This window comes from Carcharodon carcharias, chromosome 30, assembly GCF_017639515.1.
Source record: "Carcharodon carcharias isolate sCarCar2 chromosome 30, sCarCar2.pri, whole genome shotgun sequence".
In the NCBI taxonomy this organism is placed as follows: Eukaryota; Metazoa; Chordata; class Chondrichthyes; order Lamniformes; family Lamnidae; genus Carcharodon; species Carcharodon carcharias.
Genome location: NC_054496.1, coordinates 32,187,167 through 32,207,578, shown reverse-complemented (window position 1 = coordinate 32,207,578; position 20,412 = coordinate 32,187,167). Strand labels below are relative to the sequence as shown.

Sequence of the window (20,412 nt, the reverse complement as noted above, 5' to 3'; positions counted from 1 at the left end):
TATTACACAAAACACTAGAAGCCGTGACACAGGTTATCAAGGCCATAAAAAAGTAAAGCAAGGACTAGGGTTTACTTCCAGAGGGATGGAATTGACATGCAAGTAAGTCATGATAAACTTGAAGCGATCCTTGGTTAGACCATACCCGGAGTACCATGTACAATTCTAGTTGTCACATTATACAAAAATAGAGGCACTATTCACAAGAATAATAGCAGAAATGCAAGCTGTGACGATCAGGAAAGGGTGAACAGGTTGGGTCTCTAACTGAGGGGACTTCATAAAGTCTTTAAAATTATGAAAGGCTTTGATGGAGCAGACAGAGAGAGAATGCTTCTACTTGCAGAGAAGAGCAAAACCAGAGGCCAACAATATAAGATAGTCACCAAGAAACCCAATAGCGTATTCAGAAGAAATTTCTTCACCTAAAGAGTGATTTGAAAACTGCTGCCACAGGGAATGGTTGAAGCAAAGCAGTATAGATGCAAAAAACAGGAGGCTGGATAAGTATTGCAATGTTGGCATTTATTTCAAGAGGACTAGAATATAAAAGCAGGGATGTGCTGCTGAGGCTTTATAAGGCTCTGGTCAGACCACATTTAGGATATTGTGAGCAATATTGGGCCCCGTATCTCAGGAAGGATGTTCTGGCCCTGGAGAGGGTCCAGAGGAGGTTCACGAGAACGATCCCAGGAATGAAAGGCTTAACATATGAGGAACGTTTGAGGACTCTGGGTCTATACTCGATAGAGTTTAGAAGGATGAAGGGGGATCTGATTGAAACTAACAGAATACTGAAAGGCCTGGATAGAGTGGACGTGGGGAAGATGTTTCCATTAGGAGAGACTAGGACCCGAGGGCACAGCCTCAGAGTAAAGGGAAGACCTTTTAGAACAGAGATGAGGAGAAACTTCTTTAGCCAGGGAGTGGTGAATCTATGGAAGTCATTGCCACAGAAGCTGTGGAGGCCAGGTCATTGAGTGTATTTAAGACCGAGACAGATAGGTTTTTGATTGGTATCAAAGGTTACGGGGAGAAGGCGGGAGAATGGGGGTTGAGAAACTTATCAGCCATGGTTGAATGGCGGAGCAGACTCGATGGGCCAAATGGCCTAATTTCTGCTTCTATGTCTTATGGTCTTATGGATTTTTCTTGTTCATCTTTCAGGCAAAGTTCATCATCTGGGGTGATTGGTAGGGTTCTGGTGGTTACGTAGGCGACTGCTAAGATCAACCTGAGCCCAGAGGCTCTGCTGCAAGCAGAACAGGACACGACAGTGTGATTAAGTTTTGGATGAGTTGCTGAATCAGGATTTCCTCTGCTTGCTTTTCCTCTCTGCCTCTGATAAACACTTGCTTTCGATGGAGACAGCACTGATTTTTGGTTGCGTCAGGCGCAGCGATCCTGGGCGAACTTCCCCCAGGACTCGAAGTTGATATCAAAACTCCTAAATGAAGCCCTCAGAGTGTTCTTGTAACAGTTCCATTGACTGCCATGAGAATGCACCCCAGAATGAAACTGGCAGTGAATATTTGCATTGGTAAGCAAGTGACAGGCATTCTGTCTACAAAACCAGCCAACTCAGCTGTGACTGTCTCAACATGGTGTGGGTACTTGACATGGCAGCTTGGGTGAGCACCTCATTGTTTGGGATTTTTGTCTGGCTATCTGATCTTCAGAAGCTTCCGGAGATGGTTGAGCTTCTTGGACTGTGCACCAGCATCATGCTAAGTCTTACACACACAGAGCAGAATAGGCAGGACTATTTCTCTATAAACTTTCAGGTTGGTGGACAGACTTACTCCTCTCTGCTCCCAAACTGAGGTTTGAAGTCTGCCAAAGGCTACGCTTGCTTTGGCAATTCTTGCACGTATCTCTTCATCCACAAAGATAGCTCGAAAGAGCGTGCCGTCAAAGTTAGTGAACTTATCCACCGGTGACAGGCTCTGATCTTGGACTGAAACCTGGGACTCGAGATAGGATTTTCCTGGAGCAGGCTGGTACATGACTTCGGTTTTCTTTGTGCTAACCGTAAGGCCAAAGTTGTTGCATGTGCTGGAGAGCAAATCTGTGCTACCTTGCATGTCCAGCTCTGAACCGGCAGTTCATACAGAGTCATCAGCAAATCAGGAAACAATCTTGTTCTTTGCCTGGGGCTGTCTCAGCAACCTGGAGTGGTCTTGAGCAGCTTCCCATCCATGCAATGTCTGATTTTGATGCCAGGATCACCATCATGGAAAGCATTGGAGAGCATGGCAGAGAGACACATGCTGAAGAGGGTTGGCACTAGCACACAGCCCTATTTAACTCCATTGGTGACTGGGAATGGGTCAGAAGACACACCATCATCCAGGACACACATGACCGTGCCGTCATAGAACTGTTGAACTATTGTGATGAATTTCTCAGGACAGCCGAATTTCTCCAATTCCTTCCAAAAGCCCTCACAGCTGACTGCATCAAAGCCAGGTCAACGAACATGGTATAGACGTCCACGTTCTGTCCTTGGAATTTCTCCTCGAGCTAACTAGCTGCAAACACTGTATCAATGGTTCCTCAACCTTTTCTGAAACTGCACTGACTCTCTGGCAGCAGATCCTGGTCAAGATGTTGCACTAAACAGTTCAGAAGGATTGTGGTGAAAATAGTGCTGAAGCTGAAGAGCAGCGGCATTCCTCTATGACTGGCGAGTCCCTTTCCGCTTGTACAGGTGGACAATGGAGGCGTCTTTGTATTCTTACAGGATGGTCCCTTGTTCTCACATAGGCTGAAAGAGCTCAGTGAGCTTCTCAACCAGGTATTGACCTCCAGTTTCATAGACCTCAACTGTGATAGCACCAGCTCCTGGAGCTTTGTCGCTCGACAGGGGTTTGATTATGTTCACTGTTTCTAAAAGTGTGAGAGGATCATCAAGAGAACAGCTGATGGAAACCTCTGGCAGCCTGTCGATTGCTCCTCCATTGATGGATGAAGGCCAACTGAGGATGTGGTTGAAGTGCTAGCCCATCAAGGCACGTAGGAAATCATAGTATGATCAGACAGAGTCAACACAATTGCTTGAAAGGAGACATTGTGTTCGACAAATCTATCAGGACAATTTCAGGTTGTAAACTGCAGGGTGAATAAAGGGCAATCAATATTTTTGGATTCCAAGGTTGTTGCACAAGATAAGATCTCATGGATTGGGGGGTATAATATTAGCAAGGATTGGGTAAAGGACAGGAAACAAAGAGTAGGAATAAACAGGCCAGTTTCAGGTTGACAAGCTGTTACTGGTGGAATGCCACAGGGTTCAGGATCAGCCTCAGCTATTTACAATTTAGTCCATGCTAATGGTTAAAATACAGAAATCGAGTGTCATTTACGCAAGTTTGCCGATTATACAAGGCTGGGTTGGAAAGCATTTTGAGGGAAATCTTTGAAGCTCTCTTCTCTAAAGGGCTATAGGTGCTCAGGTCTTGAGTTCATTTAAGGTTGGGATCAATAGATCTTTGGATTCTTAAGAGAATCAAGGGAGAAGAGGATTGAGTTGGCAAGTGGCATTATCATCAAGAGCAGCTATGATCTTATTGGAATGGCAGAACAAGTTTGAGGGTCCTTTTTAGCCTAGTCCTGCTCCTATTTCTCATGTTCTTTATATGCTGGCATAGCTGGGTTGAACGGCCTAATTCTGTGCTGTAGACTCGATGTAATTCTATGTATTTGAATACTCAATCTAATAAAACTCCCCATCAGAAAATTGACCGATATCAAACATAGTTAGCTTATTTAGGGACAAGAAACAACCAACATTTGTGGAGTTGAGGCCACAGTCAGATCAGCCATGGTCTTATGGAATGGCACATCAGGCTCAAGGGGCCAAATAACTTTCTTTTACAAATGAAAGCAGGAGTAGGCCACTTGGCCCTTCGAGCCTGCTCCACCATTCAATAAGATCGTGGCTATCTGACTATAACCTCCCACCTACAGAAAGATCACTTCAAGCATTATCGAGGATCAAACCCATTCACCTTTCATGCATCAAAATAGCTACAACTGTTCAAGGCTTTAAGCTGAAAGGCAGCTCAGTCTTGAATTGAGTTCTTGTGCTGCCTTGTGTCACCAAGTAATGCAGCTTCTAGCCCACACTCCTCAAAGATGGCCAATTATTAGGTGGAAAAAATCCACCCACCCCCCAACAAACACAGCCCATCCGGAGACTATTTCTGTTTTGCTCCTAAATGCAAAGTTCTCAATCAACTGTTAAACATCAACAGTAGTTCAAAAGCAGCTAATGCAAAGATTGCTTGATGCGCTGAAGTTCAATTCTGGTCAATTTCTGCTGTACCTTTACAGGTCCACTGGAGTACATCTGGATCATATTCTCAGCTCCTTGTTTCACCTTCATCTCGATATCGAGCTGTTTCTCTAGCGCCACAATCCGGTTCTTGTTGGCAGTTGAACGAGCCTCCCGGCTCAGAGTACCAGGTGACTGAGGTGCATCTGTACAAAGAAAAAAATAGAACAATCAGGTCTTTGTCTAACATTTAACCGTAAGTGCTGCTTAAATTCTAAGTCTCATCTAGGGGCCCAAGCAGGGACTTAAAAGCTATCCACTGGCAGCAGCTGAAATTAAGGAACTAGCTAGAACTGGGTTATTTCTGTACCTGGACTCAGTCCCGTTGTTTCAGAATATATAACATCAGACAGTCTCAGTGCGACCCCAACGGAGTGTAAGAATTTGGTGAGCTGATGGAGTTTGGTGAGAAGAGGAAGGGTTTACTCCTTTGCTTTTCCTAACTTTTACACCCTGTAGGAATTGGTTCTTGCTTTACTACAGGGTAAGAAGCGAGCTGTATGGTGAGTATCTAGTGAGTATTTGGTAAGTGGTTAAGGTCTATTCTATTCTTAAGCTTCAAATAGTACATGAGTTTGAGGTAAAATTAATAGATACATAGAAGAAAATAAATAATTGTATTAAGTAATTAAGTAATGAATTAAAGCACAAAGATGGCAGGACAGGTGATGTGTCATGGTTGTAGCATGTGGGAGCTCCTGCATACCAATATGATCCAGGGCAAACATGTCTGCAGTGTCTGCAGCTCAAGGAGCTTTGGCTCAGAGTCACTGAGCTGGAGGCTGAGCTGCAGACACTGCGGCACATCAGAGAGGGGGAAAGTTACCTGGGTGCTTTGTGTCAGGGGGCAGTCACACCCCTTAGGGTTGGGTCTTCCAATTTGAAAGGTGGTCAAGTACAGGAGGATGTGACTGCAGATGAGGCAGGTAAGGGGACCCAGAGGTCAGGAGTTCAGGAGTGTGAGCCTCTGCAATTGTCTAACTGGTTTGAGGTTCTTTCAGCTTGTTTTTGATGGGAGTGGCCACTGCAGGGTGGATTAGCTGACTGACCATGGCACTGTGACCCAGGAAGCTATTCAAGTGGGGGGAGTAAAAAGAAATGCTGTGGTGGTAGGGGACAGTAGTGAGAGTGATCGACACTCTCTGTAGCAAGGACCGAGAGTCCAAGTGGCTATGTTGCCTGCCTGGTGCCAGGGTTTGGGACATTTGCTCAGGGCTGGAGAGGAACTTACAGTGGGAGGGGGAAGATCCAATTGTCATGGTCCATGTAGGTATCAACGACATAGGCAGGAGAAGGAAAGACGTTCTGCATAGTCAGAGGGAGTAGGCACAAAATTAATTTCTGGATTATCATCTGAGCTACATGCAAGTTGGCATAAGGAAAATAAGATTAGAGAAATGAATGTTCAAAGCTTTGCACGGGAGAAATGGGTTCCAGTTTGTGGAGCACTGGCACCAGTACTGGGAAAAGTACTTGGGACAGTCTACACCTGAAACGTGCTGGTGCTGGTGGTGTAACGAGCTGCATAACTAGGAAAGTAGAGAGGGTTTTAAACTAAACAATGGGGCAAGGGGTCAAATTTGGGAAGATGTAGTAAAGCAAAGAGTAGAGACAAGACAAGACGGAAAGGTACTAATATGGGAAATTATGAAAAGAACATGACAGGAAGGGACAGAGAGCACAAATCTAAGAGTAAATCAGCAGATAAAGGCTAGACACTACAAAAATAATACAAGGACATAAGTAAAGGCTCTATATCTAAATGCACGTGGTATTTGAAACAAAACAGATGAACTGATAGCGGAAATAGAAATAAATAAGTACAATCTGATAGCCATTACAGAGACATGGCTACAGGATGGCATAGATTGGGACCTGAACATTGAAAGGTACATGACATCCAAGAAGGACAGGAGGATAGGGAAAGGTGGAGGGGTGGCTCTGTTAATTAATGAATGTATTAGAACATTAGAGAGGGAAGGTCAAAGCTCAGGAAACCAGGATGTAGATGCAATTTGGTTTAAGATGAGAAATGATAAAGCATGTAGTCACTTGTGGGAGTAGTGTACAGGCCTCCTAACTGTAGCTATCACAGTAGGGCAGAGTATAAGGGAAGGGATAATGGGAGCTTGTCAGAAAGGTACAGCGATAATCATGGGGGATTTTAATCCACATATAGACTGGAAAAATCAAGATAGGCAAAGGTAGCACAGATGATGAGCTCATAGAATGTTTTTGAAATAGTTTCTCAGAACAGCATGTTCTGGAGCTAACCAGAGAACAGGCTATACTAGACCTGGTACTGTGCAATGAGGTAGGATTAATTAATAACCTCGTAGGTGAAGGCAACCCTAGGTGGCAGCGATCATAATATGATTGAATTTCACATTCAGTTTGAGGGAGAGAAGAGTGGGTCCTGTAGCATAGCTTCCTGGGTCACAGTGCCATGGTCAGTCAGCTAATCCACCCTGCAGAAGCCACTCCCATCAAAAACAAGCTGAAAGAACCTCAAACCAGTAAAACTTAAATAAGGGCAATTATGAAGGCATGAAAGCACAGCTGGCTAAAGTGACCTGGCAAATGAGATTAAGGAATAGGTCAATAGAGATGAAGTGGCAAACCTTTCAAGGGATATTTCAGAATAAACAGAATTCCAAGGAGAAAGATAACTTCCGGGGGGGGGGGACACCCACCATCTGTGGTTAACTAAAAAAAAAGTTAAAGATATTATCAAACATAAAGAAAAAGCAAATAATTGTGCAAGAATGAATGGCAGGTCAGAAAATTGCACAGAATGTAAAAAACACCAAAAAAATTATTAAAAAGATTAATAAGGAGGGAAAATTTAAAGTACAAGAGGAAGCTAGCTACAAATATAAAGAGGGACAGTAAAAGTTTCTATAGATATTTAAATAAGAAAAGAGTTAAAGTAGCGTTAGTCCTAAAGAAAGTAAGTCTGGGGAATTAATAACGGAAAATAAGAAGATGGCAGATGAATTGAACCGGTATTTTGCATCGGTCTCCATTATAGAGAACACAAGTAACATCTCAGAAATAGCTGTAAATCAGGAAATGGAAGGGGAGGGAGGAGCTCAGGAAAATTACAATCACCAGAGAAGTGGTACTGAGTAAATAGTTGGAGCTGCAGGCTGACAAATCCCCGGGTCCTGATGGGGTCCATCCCCAGGTGTTGAAAGAAGTGGCTAGAATGGCAGAGCAGGCTCGAGGGGCGGAGTGGTCTACTCCTGCTCCTGAATCGTATGTTCGTATCTATGCATTGGTTCCTAGGCTGAAGCCTCAGAACAGATTTCATCCTTCCTTTAGTTACTGGGCTGAGCACTCAACTATTACAGAGCTGTACAAAATCCACTCCAAACTCCCAACAACACTCCATAACTCCACAACATTTCATACCTGTTGCAGCTGTGAAGGGTTGTAACCATTGTAGGGGAAGAGTCGTCAACTACAATCCTTGGAAAAACAGTTGGCGAACTTTGATAATCCAGCCTGCTTTTCTACTACGAAGCATTACACAAGAACAATCAGGAGCTACGGAGGTATCAAGACTGCGTGGAGTCATACAGCAGAGGATGGCCATTGGGTCCTCTCTACCTGTGCTGCTCCTGGAAAGCACTGTTCAGTTAGTACTACACTGCTGCTCCCTTCCCAGAGCATTGCAAATTTCTTCATTTCAAATACTTATCAAAGTCCCTTTTGAGAGTTACTATTTAATCTGTTTTCACCACCTTTCAGGAAGTGCAATCAAGATCGTAACAATTTGTTCTGTAAAACAAATCCTCATCACCTTTCCGGTCCTTCTGCCAATTTCCTTAAATCTCAGTGACTGACCCTGCTGCCAGCCAATAGAAAGCCTGTCTCTCTATTTATTCTATCAGAAGTTGATTTTGAAGAACTCTATTAACTCACTCCTTAACCATCTTTGCTCGAAGGAGAAAATCTCAACTTCTCTCGTCGCTCCGCATATCGAAATTCCCTCATCCCTGGTTCCAATCTAGTCAATGCCCTCTGAATCCTCTCCAACCTAAAATGTGGTGCTCAGAATTGGTCACAATGTTCCATCTGAGACCTAACCAATAATTTATAAAGGTCTGGTGTAACTACCTTGTTTTTATACTCCATGCCTCCACGTCAACTTGTCCTGCCATCTTCAAACACATATACATATACTGCCATTTTTGGGATGTTTCCAATTTTACTGCTGTTTATCTCTCTGTATCCAATGACCTCATTGCTACTACCATCTGGTTCTCCACATACTTCTAAATTAGTTTACATCCTCCCCCACAACAGTAAACCTCTCAGCAAAAACTCAAATCGAGTTTGTATGACACGACTCACCTTTATGAGATCCCAGACTGCTGTCACCCAGTTCTCCCACCACCAACTTGAATGTTTCACCAACATGATTCTCGTGAATCACAGAATCTTACAGCACAGAAGAAAGTCATTCAGCCCATCATGCCTGTGTCAGCTCTCCAAAGTAGCTCTCATAGTCTCACGTCCCTGCTCATTCCCCATAGCCTTGCAAGTTTTTCTTTAAGTATATATCCAATTCCCTTTTGATATCTTCCACGAACTTTTCAGATACAGCAATCTAGATCATTTCAAATCACCACATGAAAGAAATTCACATCACCTCCCCTAGCTTTTTTATTGCCAAGTATCTGGGTTACTGGCCCTCCTGGTAGAAATGGCTTTTCCCTATCTACTCTCATAAACCCCTCAATTTTAAATCTTTTCTCATACACTCTCTTCACTCCTCCAGCTTGCTTTTCGTTCTCTTCTGCACTCTGCTCAACTCTCTAATCTATTGAGACTGGCATTTACCATAAGCCTCCTTCTTCTGCTTCATTTTACTCTTTGTATCTTTTGTCATCCAAGAACTTTAGCTATGGATGCCCTTGCTTTCTCCCTCAGAAGAATGTAGGACACCCCCCACCCCCCAGCCCCCCCACCACCACTGCTCCCCCCCCACCCCCCCTACCCCACCCCCCCACCACTGCCCCTACCCCACCCCCCCACCCCCCCTACCCCCCCACCCCCCTCCACCCCCCTACCCCCCCCACACCCCCCTACCCCCCCCACCCCCCCCCCACCCCGCCCTGTAGATCTTGTCACTCATTTACTGTTTTAGCTCCAATCGTTGTTCCACTCCACCTCGGCCAGATACCTTTCCAACTCTCTGAAATCAGCCTGTCTCCAGTTGAATATCATCGCTGCTGATTTTTTAAAAATCTTTCCATAGCTCCGGTAAACCTAATGTTACTGTGATCACTAGTTCCCAAATGACCCGCTGAAGTGCCTCACTTGCTCCAGTTCATTTCCCCAGCCACCACTCCTTTCCACAATGGGCTGGAAACCAACCTGTCAATACAGCTCTCCTCCTGTACATGTTTCAGGAATTCCTCGTCCTCTTCATCCTTTATACTGTTCTCCCCCAGTCTATATCAGAATAACTAAAGTCTCCTATTATAACTGCTCTGTTGTTTTGAACATTTTTTAAAAATTATTCCTCTCTCTCCTTCCCACTGTTTGGTGGCCTATTGAATACACCCAGCAGCATAATAACTCCTCTTCTATTCCCCAACTCCAGCCAAAAAGGCTCGCCTTCTGATGCTCATGATGAATTCAGTGCCATGTCCACTTTCTCTCCAGCAGCTCACACCAGAAACATTCACCGAGCAGTGACAAGCACACATACAGATCAACACAGCAGAATAACATATACATCTATGTCCCGTTAACAAGTTGCAGGAAGAGCCCTGGCTGAGAGGCAAGCACAAGGTACTAAACATTTCTGTGGGAGGATCAGCTCAAATCCTCCTCCAAGGACTAAGAGGGATCTTACAGAACCTCCCACAAGTGAAATCTAATATCTGACATTGTTATTTCACAGCATCATTTGAACGCTTGCCAAATGGTCTATGGCAACATGCCATACTTCTGTGATGATAGTTGGTCACCTAAGAACAGTGTGGGAAACACAGAAAGATAGAAAAATAGGAGAAGGAGATCATTCGGCCCTTCCAGCCTGCTCCCCCATTCAATATGATCATGACTGATCATCTATCTCAACGCCATACACCCGCTCTCTCCCCATACCCCTTGATGCCTTTAGAGAGTAGAAATCTATTTCCTTCTTAAATATATTCAGTGACTTGCCTCCACAACCCTCTGAATTACCAGGCTTATCACACATTCTCTAAGGATAAGTAGAAATTTCCTCCATTTAAACATGGGAAAACTGAAGCCATGGTCTTCAGTCCCCACTCCAAACTCACCTTGGGTATCACATACGACACCAAGGTTGCAACAGTCTGATTCAGTCGTGGGCAGTGCTCGCTCCAATTTCCGTTTCCTCGTCACCTACTCCATCCCTCTCTCTGGCAAATGCCGGAATTCAATGTCTTGAATTTTAAATTTTCATCCCATTTTTTGAATCCTTCAATGGCCTCACCCTCTCTTTCTCTGTAATCTCCTCGAGCCTCACAACCCAGCCCCACAACATCCTCCCCACCAACATATGTAGGCACTCATCTAATGCTGGTCTCATGAGCATCTCCAATTTTATTGGCTCCACCAATGGTCGCCTTGCCTTCAGTTGTCTGAGCCCCAAGCTCTGGAATTCCATCTCTAAAGCTCTCCAGTTCTCTATCGCTTTTTCTTCCTTTAAGGCATTCCTTAAAGCTACCTCTTTGACCAAGCTTTTGACCATGTGTCCTAATATCGCATTTTTTAACTTAATGTCCAATTTTGCTTCATAATCCTCCTGTGAAGCATCTTGCAGTGTTTTCATACAGGAAAGTCGCTGTATAGATACAAATTGTCGTTGCATTGTCTGAAAGGGTGGTGGTAGCAGATTCAATTTTAACTTTCGAAAAGGAACTATATAAATACTTGAAACGGAAAAAAATACACAGAATATACAGGGAAGGGGGACTAAAAGCTTCAAGGTCTGGAACAGGCACAGTGGGTTTATGATTCTGTGGACAGGATACCAGCAGAGGAATATCTATGGTTGTTGATGTAGGGCAGGAATTAATAGCAGGGACGGTGTATTGGGCCACTTTCCTGGACACATGTGGGCAAGACTGGTTATAAACAGGATGAAACACAATCAATGAAGTGAAGAATCCATCTCATCAAGCCTGCCTCAATACTCTTCAGTCTGGACCTTCTGACTGAGGGCATTTTAATTGCAGCAGTTACTTCAAACTGGTTAATATAATGCCAGAAAATCTAGACTTCCCTATAGGCAACTGAGGTTCACAGACAAGTCTTCTGTCCTTCTATGTGCTCAATGAAAGTGCCTCTCTGGATGACAAAGTTATGTCATGGGCAAGACGACAAGGGCCTTTGAGATTATTGTTGGGACCACACTGGACCACCCACACACCGAACTACCCAAGCATCTGCACCATGCTGCAGCAATTCTGATGCTCTGTCCATATGGGCCTCTTTCCTTCTCAGCTCTGTTTTGTGCCAATATCATAAGGATCCAGGTCAAGAAACAAAAGAATGATGGCTATCAGGGTAGTGGGTATTGCTGGACATGTTATCAGCCACATCTTGTTGACTTGGGAGCCCCTTTTCAATCATTAAAGGGGTGGCATTAAGGACAGGAGCCTGTATGAACAAGTGTGCCATCAACGTCCTTTACTGTGCTACTGTCTGTTTTCAATGGAGAAACCATTATCCAGTGCATGCATGAAAGAATAGATTAACTGGTGGTTGTAAAACTTGGCATACGTCTTGCTGTTGCTTGGAAGGATTCATTAAGGCTCACATACAAGACTATGATCATCCTGCCCTCCACTGCCAGAGCTATCTGAATCTTGTCTTAGGTGCGAGTCAAGGTAACGGCTTCTACAGGTGAAACATTAGCTGCCAAAGCAGATCCTGGACCTACTGGAGCAGGTTCACTTTGGGCTTTAGGTACAGGCAGTAGATTTAAAGCACCTTGAGCAGCACAGAGGTGGGTGAATGGCTAAGAGGAGTTGTCTAGCTAGAGTGCAGATAGGAAACTGGTGAGAGTGGGAATTCGCAGGTTGTCTATATGGACATTCAAATGTTTTTGTTAAAGTACCACATAATGGGCAGAAAGCAGGGTGTAGTTGTGAGCAGTTCTTTTCAGATTAAGGGGAGAAGTGTGCAAGGGTCCTCCAGCAGTCAGTGTTGGCACCACTGCTCTTGCACATGATATAAATGATCTGTTAACCAAATGAACAATTTGTACCGTAGGAAGACAAAATTGCAAAACAAATAATGCGAGGCACACTCGCATGACTGTAGTTTCCAAAGGGTTTCCAAACCAGCATTTATTTTATTTCAAAATCAACAGATTCTCAATACTAAATTGGGTCAAAGTCCTGGAACGTGCTCCCTAACAGCACTGTGGGTGTACCTACACCACATGGACTGCAGCGGTTCACAAGAAGGTGACTCACCACCACCTTCTCAAGGGCAATCAGGGATGGGCCTAGCCAGCGGTGCCCACATTCACTGAACGAAAAGAAAGGACAGGAAATGGCAAAAGAGGCCCCACTACTCATCAATCTGCATCAGCACATTCAATTCCATAATCAGCCAACTTCATCACGCCACATTCATTAATACTTTCTCACCTAGATCATGTTGCCTCCCCCTACCCTGTGCTGAATGTAATAAAAACTTCTACGTGCTTTTAAGAAAAATCCCCACAAATAACACGTGACTGGCAGTGGACTGAAAGCAGCTGCACAGTCTGTCAGCCTCCTTGTCTGTTTCCCATGTGAATGTTACTTTTGTCCATTATGGTGTTATCTAAACTGGAAGAAAGGGCACAAGGCCTTCATCTACAGGCCTTCAGGGCATTCTTATGAATTATCATTTTTTTTAAATTGCACCTGGTACAAATACAAGCCAGCTCCTACTTTTAATAACCATGTGATATACTGAAAACTATTAACATACTGGCCTTTGGCCAATGATTTGTACCAATGCCACCCCCCCCACCCCCAACACTTTCCAGTACAAAGAAAACAATCAAAAACAACATTTGAATGAGTTACGAATATTAGACCATCCTGACATCCTGTACTAGTGAGATACATTTCAACAAGCGCTTTCCGCCTCTAAACATCACACAAGGACCATACTTTGTGAATATTTACTCCAAAAAAAAAGGCCCAAGATGACTTAACTATAGAAATTAGAGGAAAGAAACTTTAGATTCATAGAATCTGACAGCGCAGGAGCCATTTGGTCCTTTGCGTCTGCGTCACCTTGAAACAGCTATCTAATTTGTCCTACTGCCATACTGAATTTCATCTGGCACAGGTCCGTCTATCTCACCAGTCTGTCTACATCCTCCAGGCTCACTGCTGACTACTTTTCTGTGTTCCGTCTCATTTGGAAACTTTGAAATAATGTACTGCGTACCCAAACCTCAGTCATTACTATATGTCAAAAACAATATTGGCAGCTGTAGTAGTGACACTTGGGTGCAGCACTCTATACGCAAGATAAGAATTAGGAGGATTAGGCTACTCGTCCGCTCGAGCCTGTACATTTTCCCCCATTACACTCCATCTGCCCATTTTTGCCCACATATTTAACCTATTTATATTCCTTTGCAGATTCTTTATGTCCTCCCCACAACTTGCTTCCTCATCTGTCTTTGCATTGTCAGCAGATTTGGCTACACCATATTCAGACACTTCATCCAAGTCATTAACATAGATTGTAAATCGTTGAGGCCCCAGTGCTGATTCCTGTGGCACCTCACCAGTTACAGCTTACCAACCTGAAAATGTCCCATTTATCCAGACTCTCTGTTTCCTGTTAGTTGGCCAATCCTCTATCTGTACTAATCGATCACCCAGAAACACCATGAGCTCTTTTTTTTCTATTATTCATTCACAGGACGTGGGCTTCGCTGGCTAGGCCAGCATTTATTGCCCATCCCCAATTTCCCTTGAGGTGGTGATGGTGAGCTGCCTCCTTGAACCGCTGCAGTACCTGTGTTGCAGCAACACCCACAGTGCTGTTAGGAAGGGAGTTCCAGGTTTTTGAACCAGCAACAGCGAAGGAACGGCGATATATTCCCAAGTCAGGATGGTAAGTGGCTTGGAGGGGGACTTGTAGGTGGTGGTGTTCCCATGTGCCTGCTGCCCTTGTCCTTTCGTGTAACCTTTTATGTGAGAATTTATCGAACGCCTTTTGGAAATCCAAATACACTACATCTACTGGTTCTCCTTGATCCACCCTGCTCGTTACATCCTCAAAGAATGCTAATAAACTTGTCAAACAGAATTTCCCTTTCACATTTATTTACTTAGCGCGTGCATAGTCACAGAACCAAGCAGTAGCTAGATGGAGTTCTTAAAGCCACCTTCAAGTTTAGTTAGCAGACGTTCCTCGACAATGTGACTCTGCTTGACTACATTATTTTCTAAACGCCCTGCTACTACTTCCTTAATAACCGATTCAAGCATTTTTCCAATGACAAATGTTGGACTAACTGACCAATAGTTTCCTGCTTTCTGCCTCCCTTCTTTCTTGAATATAGGCATTACATTTGCAGTTTTCCATTGCAGAGGGACCGTTCCAGAATCAAGGGAATTTTGGAAGATTGCAGCCCATGTATCCTCTATTTCTGTAGACATTTCTTTTAAGACACTAGGATGTAGGTCATCAGGTCCACGGGTCTTGTCAGCCTTTAGTTTCATTAGTTTTCGCGGTATTTTTTACTCTAGTAATAATGCTTCTTTTAAGTTCCTCCTTCCCTTTTGCCCCTGGATTTTATATTATTGGTGACCTTTTAGTGTCTTCCACCATGAAGACAGATTAAAAATACTTGTTCAAAGTCTTTCATTTCCTTGTTTCCCACTATTAATTCCCTATTAAGTCTTATCATCTAAGGGACTCTCTTCCTTTTCATATACTTGTAGCTCTTGCTGTCTTTTAATATTTCTTGTTAGTTTCCTCTCATTCTAATCTCTTCTCCTTATCTAGACATGCTTTGCTGGTTTTAAAAATGTTCCCAATCTTCTGGCTTACAACTAATCTCTGTAGCACTGCACGCCTTTTCTTTCAATTTGGCACCATCTTTAACTTGCTTAGGTAGCCACAGATGGTTCATCCTCCTCACTGAGTCTTTCTTTCTCAATTAAATATATCTTTGTTGAGAATTATGAAATATGTCCTTAAATATCTGCTGCTATTCACCTACCACCTTACCTTTTAATCTACTTTCCCAAACTACTTTAACCAACTCCGTCCTCTACCTTTGCAACTGCCTTTATTTAAATGTAAGACACTAGTTTGAGACCCATGTTGCTCTCCCTCAAACTGAATGTGAAATTCATGTTGTGATCACTCTCTCCTAAAGAATCCTTTACTGTGAGATCATTAATACATCCTATGTCATTGCACATTACCAGATCTAAAATAGTCTGTTTTCTTGTTGTTCCAACATGTATTGTTCTAAGAAACTGTCCTAAATACATTCTATGAACATGTCCTCAAGGCTACCTTTACCAATTTGATTTGTCCAATCTATGTGAAGATTAAAATCATGCACGATTATTGCAGTACCTTTCTTACAATCTCCCAGTATTTTATTTATACTCTATCCTACAGTGTTTGTACTGTCAGGGGGCCGGCCTATAATTACTTCCATCATTAATTTCTTTCCCTTGCTTTTTCTTTTCTCCACTCAATTGATTCTATATCCTAGTGCTCTGAGCCAAGATCATTTCTCACTACTGTACTAATCTCATCCTTCATTAACAGAGCTACTCCACCTCCTTTTCCTTTCTTCCTATCCTTTTGAAATGTCAAATAATCTTGAATATTCAGTTCCTAGCTTTGGTCACCTTGCAATACAACTCTGTAATGGCTATCATATCATACTCAGTTATTTCTATTTGTGCTATCAATTCATCCATCTTGTTACAAATACTGTATCTACTCAGATAAAGGGCCTTTAAATCTATGTTTTCAGATTTTTTTCCCCACTCTTATGTTGGTATGCTCTGTTCCTTCCGGTCACATGCTAGTTATCATTACCTGTATCACTAACCTCAACAATTACCTTGTCTTTAGCATTCTAAATTTCCCTCAACTGAACCCCACATCCCCCCAATCCACTATTTAGTTTAAAGCCCTCTCTACAGCTCTAGTTATCCAATTCACTAGGATCCCAGCACAGTTCAAGTAAAGCCCATGCCAACAGTACAACTCTCTTTTTCCCTAGGACTGGCACCAGAGCCCCATGAATTGAAACCCATTTTCCCCTCACTAATCTTGGAGCCATGCATTCAACTCTCGGCTTTTATTTACCCTATGCCAATTTGTTCATGGGTCAGGCTGTAATTCAGAGACTATTACCTTTGTGGTTCTGCTTTTTAATTTAGCCCTTAGCTGCCCCATAGTCACTCAGCAGAACTCTTTCTTAGCCCTACCTGCTTAATTGGACCACGACAGCTGAGTCTTTCCCTTCCCACTCCAAGTTACTCTCCAGCCCCGAGGAAATGTCATTAGCCCTGGCACCAGGAAGGCAACACAACCTTTGGGGCTCACACTCCAAGGTGCAGATGCAGCATCTATCCTACACGTCTCTCTAGTCTGAGAAACAACCATTCACGGCTACTCCCTTAATTAATTTCACATCCACTCTACTATTGCCCTTTTAAGCTGATGGGCTTCAAATTTGCTAATAAGTTTGTTGTATGGTACTTTATCAATTCTCTTTTGAAAGTCCATTCACAAAACACCAGCATCACTGCACTCTTCAATCCTCTCCATTAATTCACCAAAGAATTCAGTTAAGTTAGTCATACACAATTTGTCCTTATCAAACCTATGTTGGTTGTCATGTATGTGACGATTAATTTAAACTCAGATTATTGGGCCGTAACCTCAGCCTAGCGCTGGAAAGTGCTGGCCCGCAGAAATTAGGAGAAATAAATATCTACTTAGCTGGTCTTGAAAATAACGTTGACACTTCTGTTCGCTGCAGCTGCTTGGAGCCTGCATTGAAAGACTCTTCACAGGCCCCAGCGAAGTCTAGATCCAGCCTGCCCCACCATTCAATAAGTTCATGGCTGATCTGTCCCAGGCCCCAAGGGAACCTCTTCATCCCAGGAATCAGCCTAGTGAATCTCTTTTGAACTGCCTCCAATGCCAGTATATCCTTTCTTAAATACGAGGACCAAAACTCTACACAGTTCTCCAGGTGCAGCCTCACCAACACCCTGTACAGTTGTAACAAGACTTCCCTATTTTTAAACTCTAATCCCCTAGCAATACAAGCCCAAATTCCATTTGCCTTATTAATTACTAGCTCCACACGCATGCTAACTTTTTGTGTTTCATGCACAAGAACACCCAGATCCTTCTGTGCTGCACTTTTTTGGAGTCTCTCTCCATTTAAATAACAGTCTGCCTTTTGATTCTCCCTACCAAAGTGCATGACCTCACATTTTCCTACAGTAAACTCCATCTGTCAAGTTTTTGCCACTCACTCAACCTACGTTCCCTTGCAGATTCCTTATGTCCTCATCACAACATACCCTCCCAGCTATTTTTGTATCGTCAGCAAATTTGGATACATTACACTCTGCCCCCTCCTCCAAGTCATTAATATAGATAGTAAATAATTGAGACCCTAGGACTGATCCTTGTGGCATTCCACTAGTTACGTCTATCCTACCTGAAAAAGACCCATTAATGCCGACACTCTGTCTTGTGTATGTTAACCAATCCCCCATCCATGCTAGGTGGGAAGGTATGTGTCTAAGGCAAATGGATAGGATTCGGCGGGGAGGGTGTACGGGGTGTCCAGTGGGTGGGGATCAGAAGTCTGCGCAAGGGGTGGGTTTGGAGTTCCAGGGCGGGAGGGGGCTGAGGTCGGTGGGGGTGGGGGGCTACGGGTGCCCAAGGTCTGTGGTGGGGGGGTCCCGATTCGGTGGTGTGTTTGGAGGGGTCCAGGTTTGAGGGGCGGGGGGAGTGTTTAGAGGGTCCAAGGTCTGGGGGGGATGATGGGGAGAGTCCCATCTGGGGGGGGGGGGGGGTGCTCGGCAGTGTGGGGCAGTCCCATGGGGTCCGTCTGGGTCTTTACAATAATTACTCAGAGGTTAGAAGAGGTTTTAATTCTTCTAACTCTTTTCTGAGTTACTATTGGTATAGCCCCGACGGAACTATCTGAAGTTTGCGATTTAAATCGCATTTTTGGATGGTTCCCAGTGCAGCGCAATTCTCCAGAGGAAGTGGGCACTTCTGGCAATTGCCATGCAAATCTTTACCTGGGAACTTCCCAGAGAGATTCCCTAACGCGTCATTGGGGTACCCCCCAAATCCGATGCTGGGGAGCGTGGAAGTTAGGGGCCATTATCTCTAAGCTTCTTCACCACAAATGTTAAACTCTCTGTCTTGTCTCACTTTTTTTACTGAGGGGGTGGGGGCATCTTTCACTCCAAGTACCCCCTCTGTCTCAGCAAGATAAAATTAAAACAGCATTTCCTATTTTAAAGGAGCTTTTCACCAATGAAGGCTTAAGTTGTTCATTTGATGCTATCTTTGTACTCGAACAGTTCCATTCATTTCAATGGGGTTGGAACCATAATCGAGCAGCCTGACCCAAGGTTACTGGTTACATATTGGCACTCCTACAGCCGAGATGCAGATTAATTTTTTACATATTGCCTGTGTTTACCTATTATATAGATAGAATAAACATTCCAGCAATTACCTTGCAGTTCCTCAGGGTCCTTCACTACAATGTGCGCGTTTAGGTCCTGCAGCTGCTCATGTAACATCTCCAGCTTCCGATTGGAGTTCTTGAGGACATGTTCCACATTGGACAGGTTTTTTTTGTCAGTGGTAACTTTTCGCAGGTTCTCTGCACCTTCCTTTATCTTCAATTCTTTCCTGATCTCCCGTTTAACCTGCTCTTTGGCTTCATCCAGTTTCTGCTGGAATGAGGTGTCTGAGAAATCCGAGCTCTGGTCCAATCCAAGTTGCTCGAAAATGGGAAAGCTTCCAGGGTCACTCTGTGGGGAAACCAAAGCAATTCGTTGGCAGAAAAATCAACACAGCTTGTTTGCATTCACACAGCAATGTGACATAGTCACAGTAATATTCAATATTGAGTGAAGGATTGTACAGGGAAGTGTAGCAATGCAGTTCTCATCGGGAAGTCAATTGCTACGGTAGAGGTTCCCAAATGATGGGTCGTTACCCCCACTGGGGTCGTGGGATGATCATTTGGGGTCACAAGCTCCAAGGCAACAATAGCAAATGTCGAGCAGAGACTCTGGTGGGACAGGAATGGGATTAGTGGAGGTTCCATTACAAGTGCGTGCACAATTCTTAGTTTCAAGACCCCTTCAAAATGGTTGTGGACAAAACCATTGGCACCCACTCAACAATTCCCTCCCCAACCCCCCCTCCATCCCCCACCTGCTCTAAGTCTGGGTAGCACCAATTTTCAAGCATCAAAATGGGTTCACAGTGGGAAAAGTTTTGGGAAGCACTGGGCTAGGGGAACAGAAAGGCCTTTCAGAGTACAGTAGGAAGTTAATACAAATCGATCTAAGGAGATAAAATAAACCAGGCAGAGAAAGCCAACTATAAACAGGTCCAAGTTCCCTTAAATGCCATGCATAAATAATAAGGAATTTATGACTAATTATTTTCAAATCAAACTAATCCATCAGCAAACTAATAATAGACTTCAAAAAATTCTATTGTATTGCTGAAAAGGGAGACATGCTCTCAAAGCTTTTCATCTTGCAATCATCGGGACAATTGCAAAATCCTGGAGCTCTGCTCCCCAACACCACATGGGCTGCAGCAGTTCAAGAAGGCAGCTCACCGCCATCTTCTCAAGGACAATTAGGGATGGGCAATAAATGTTGGCCCGGCCAGTAGTGCCCACATCCCATGAACAAATAATAGGAAAAGAATACCAATTGTAAAGGGAACAACAATTTATACTGCATGAGAACTGAGTAGTAAACAGTATAAATTGTTGCTCCCTTTGAAATTTGGCATTCTTGCGATTGTCCTGA

At 43.7% G+C, this 20,412-nt stretch overlaps 1 pseudogene; it reads right to left on the bottom strand.

Moving 5' to 3' along the window:
• The window catches only part of LOC121271245, a 77,087-nt pseudogene that overhangs the window by 20,048 nt on the left and 36,627 nt on the right, over window positions 1–20,412 (bottom strand).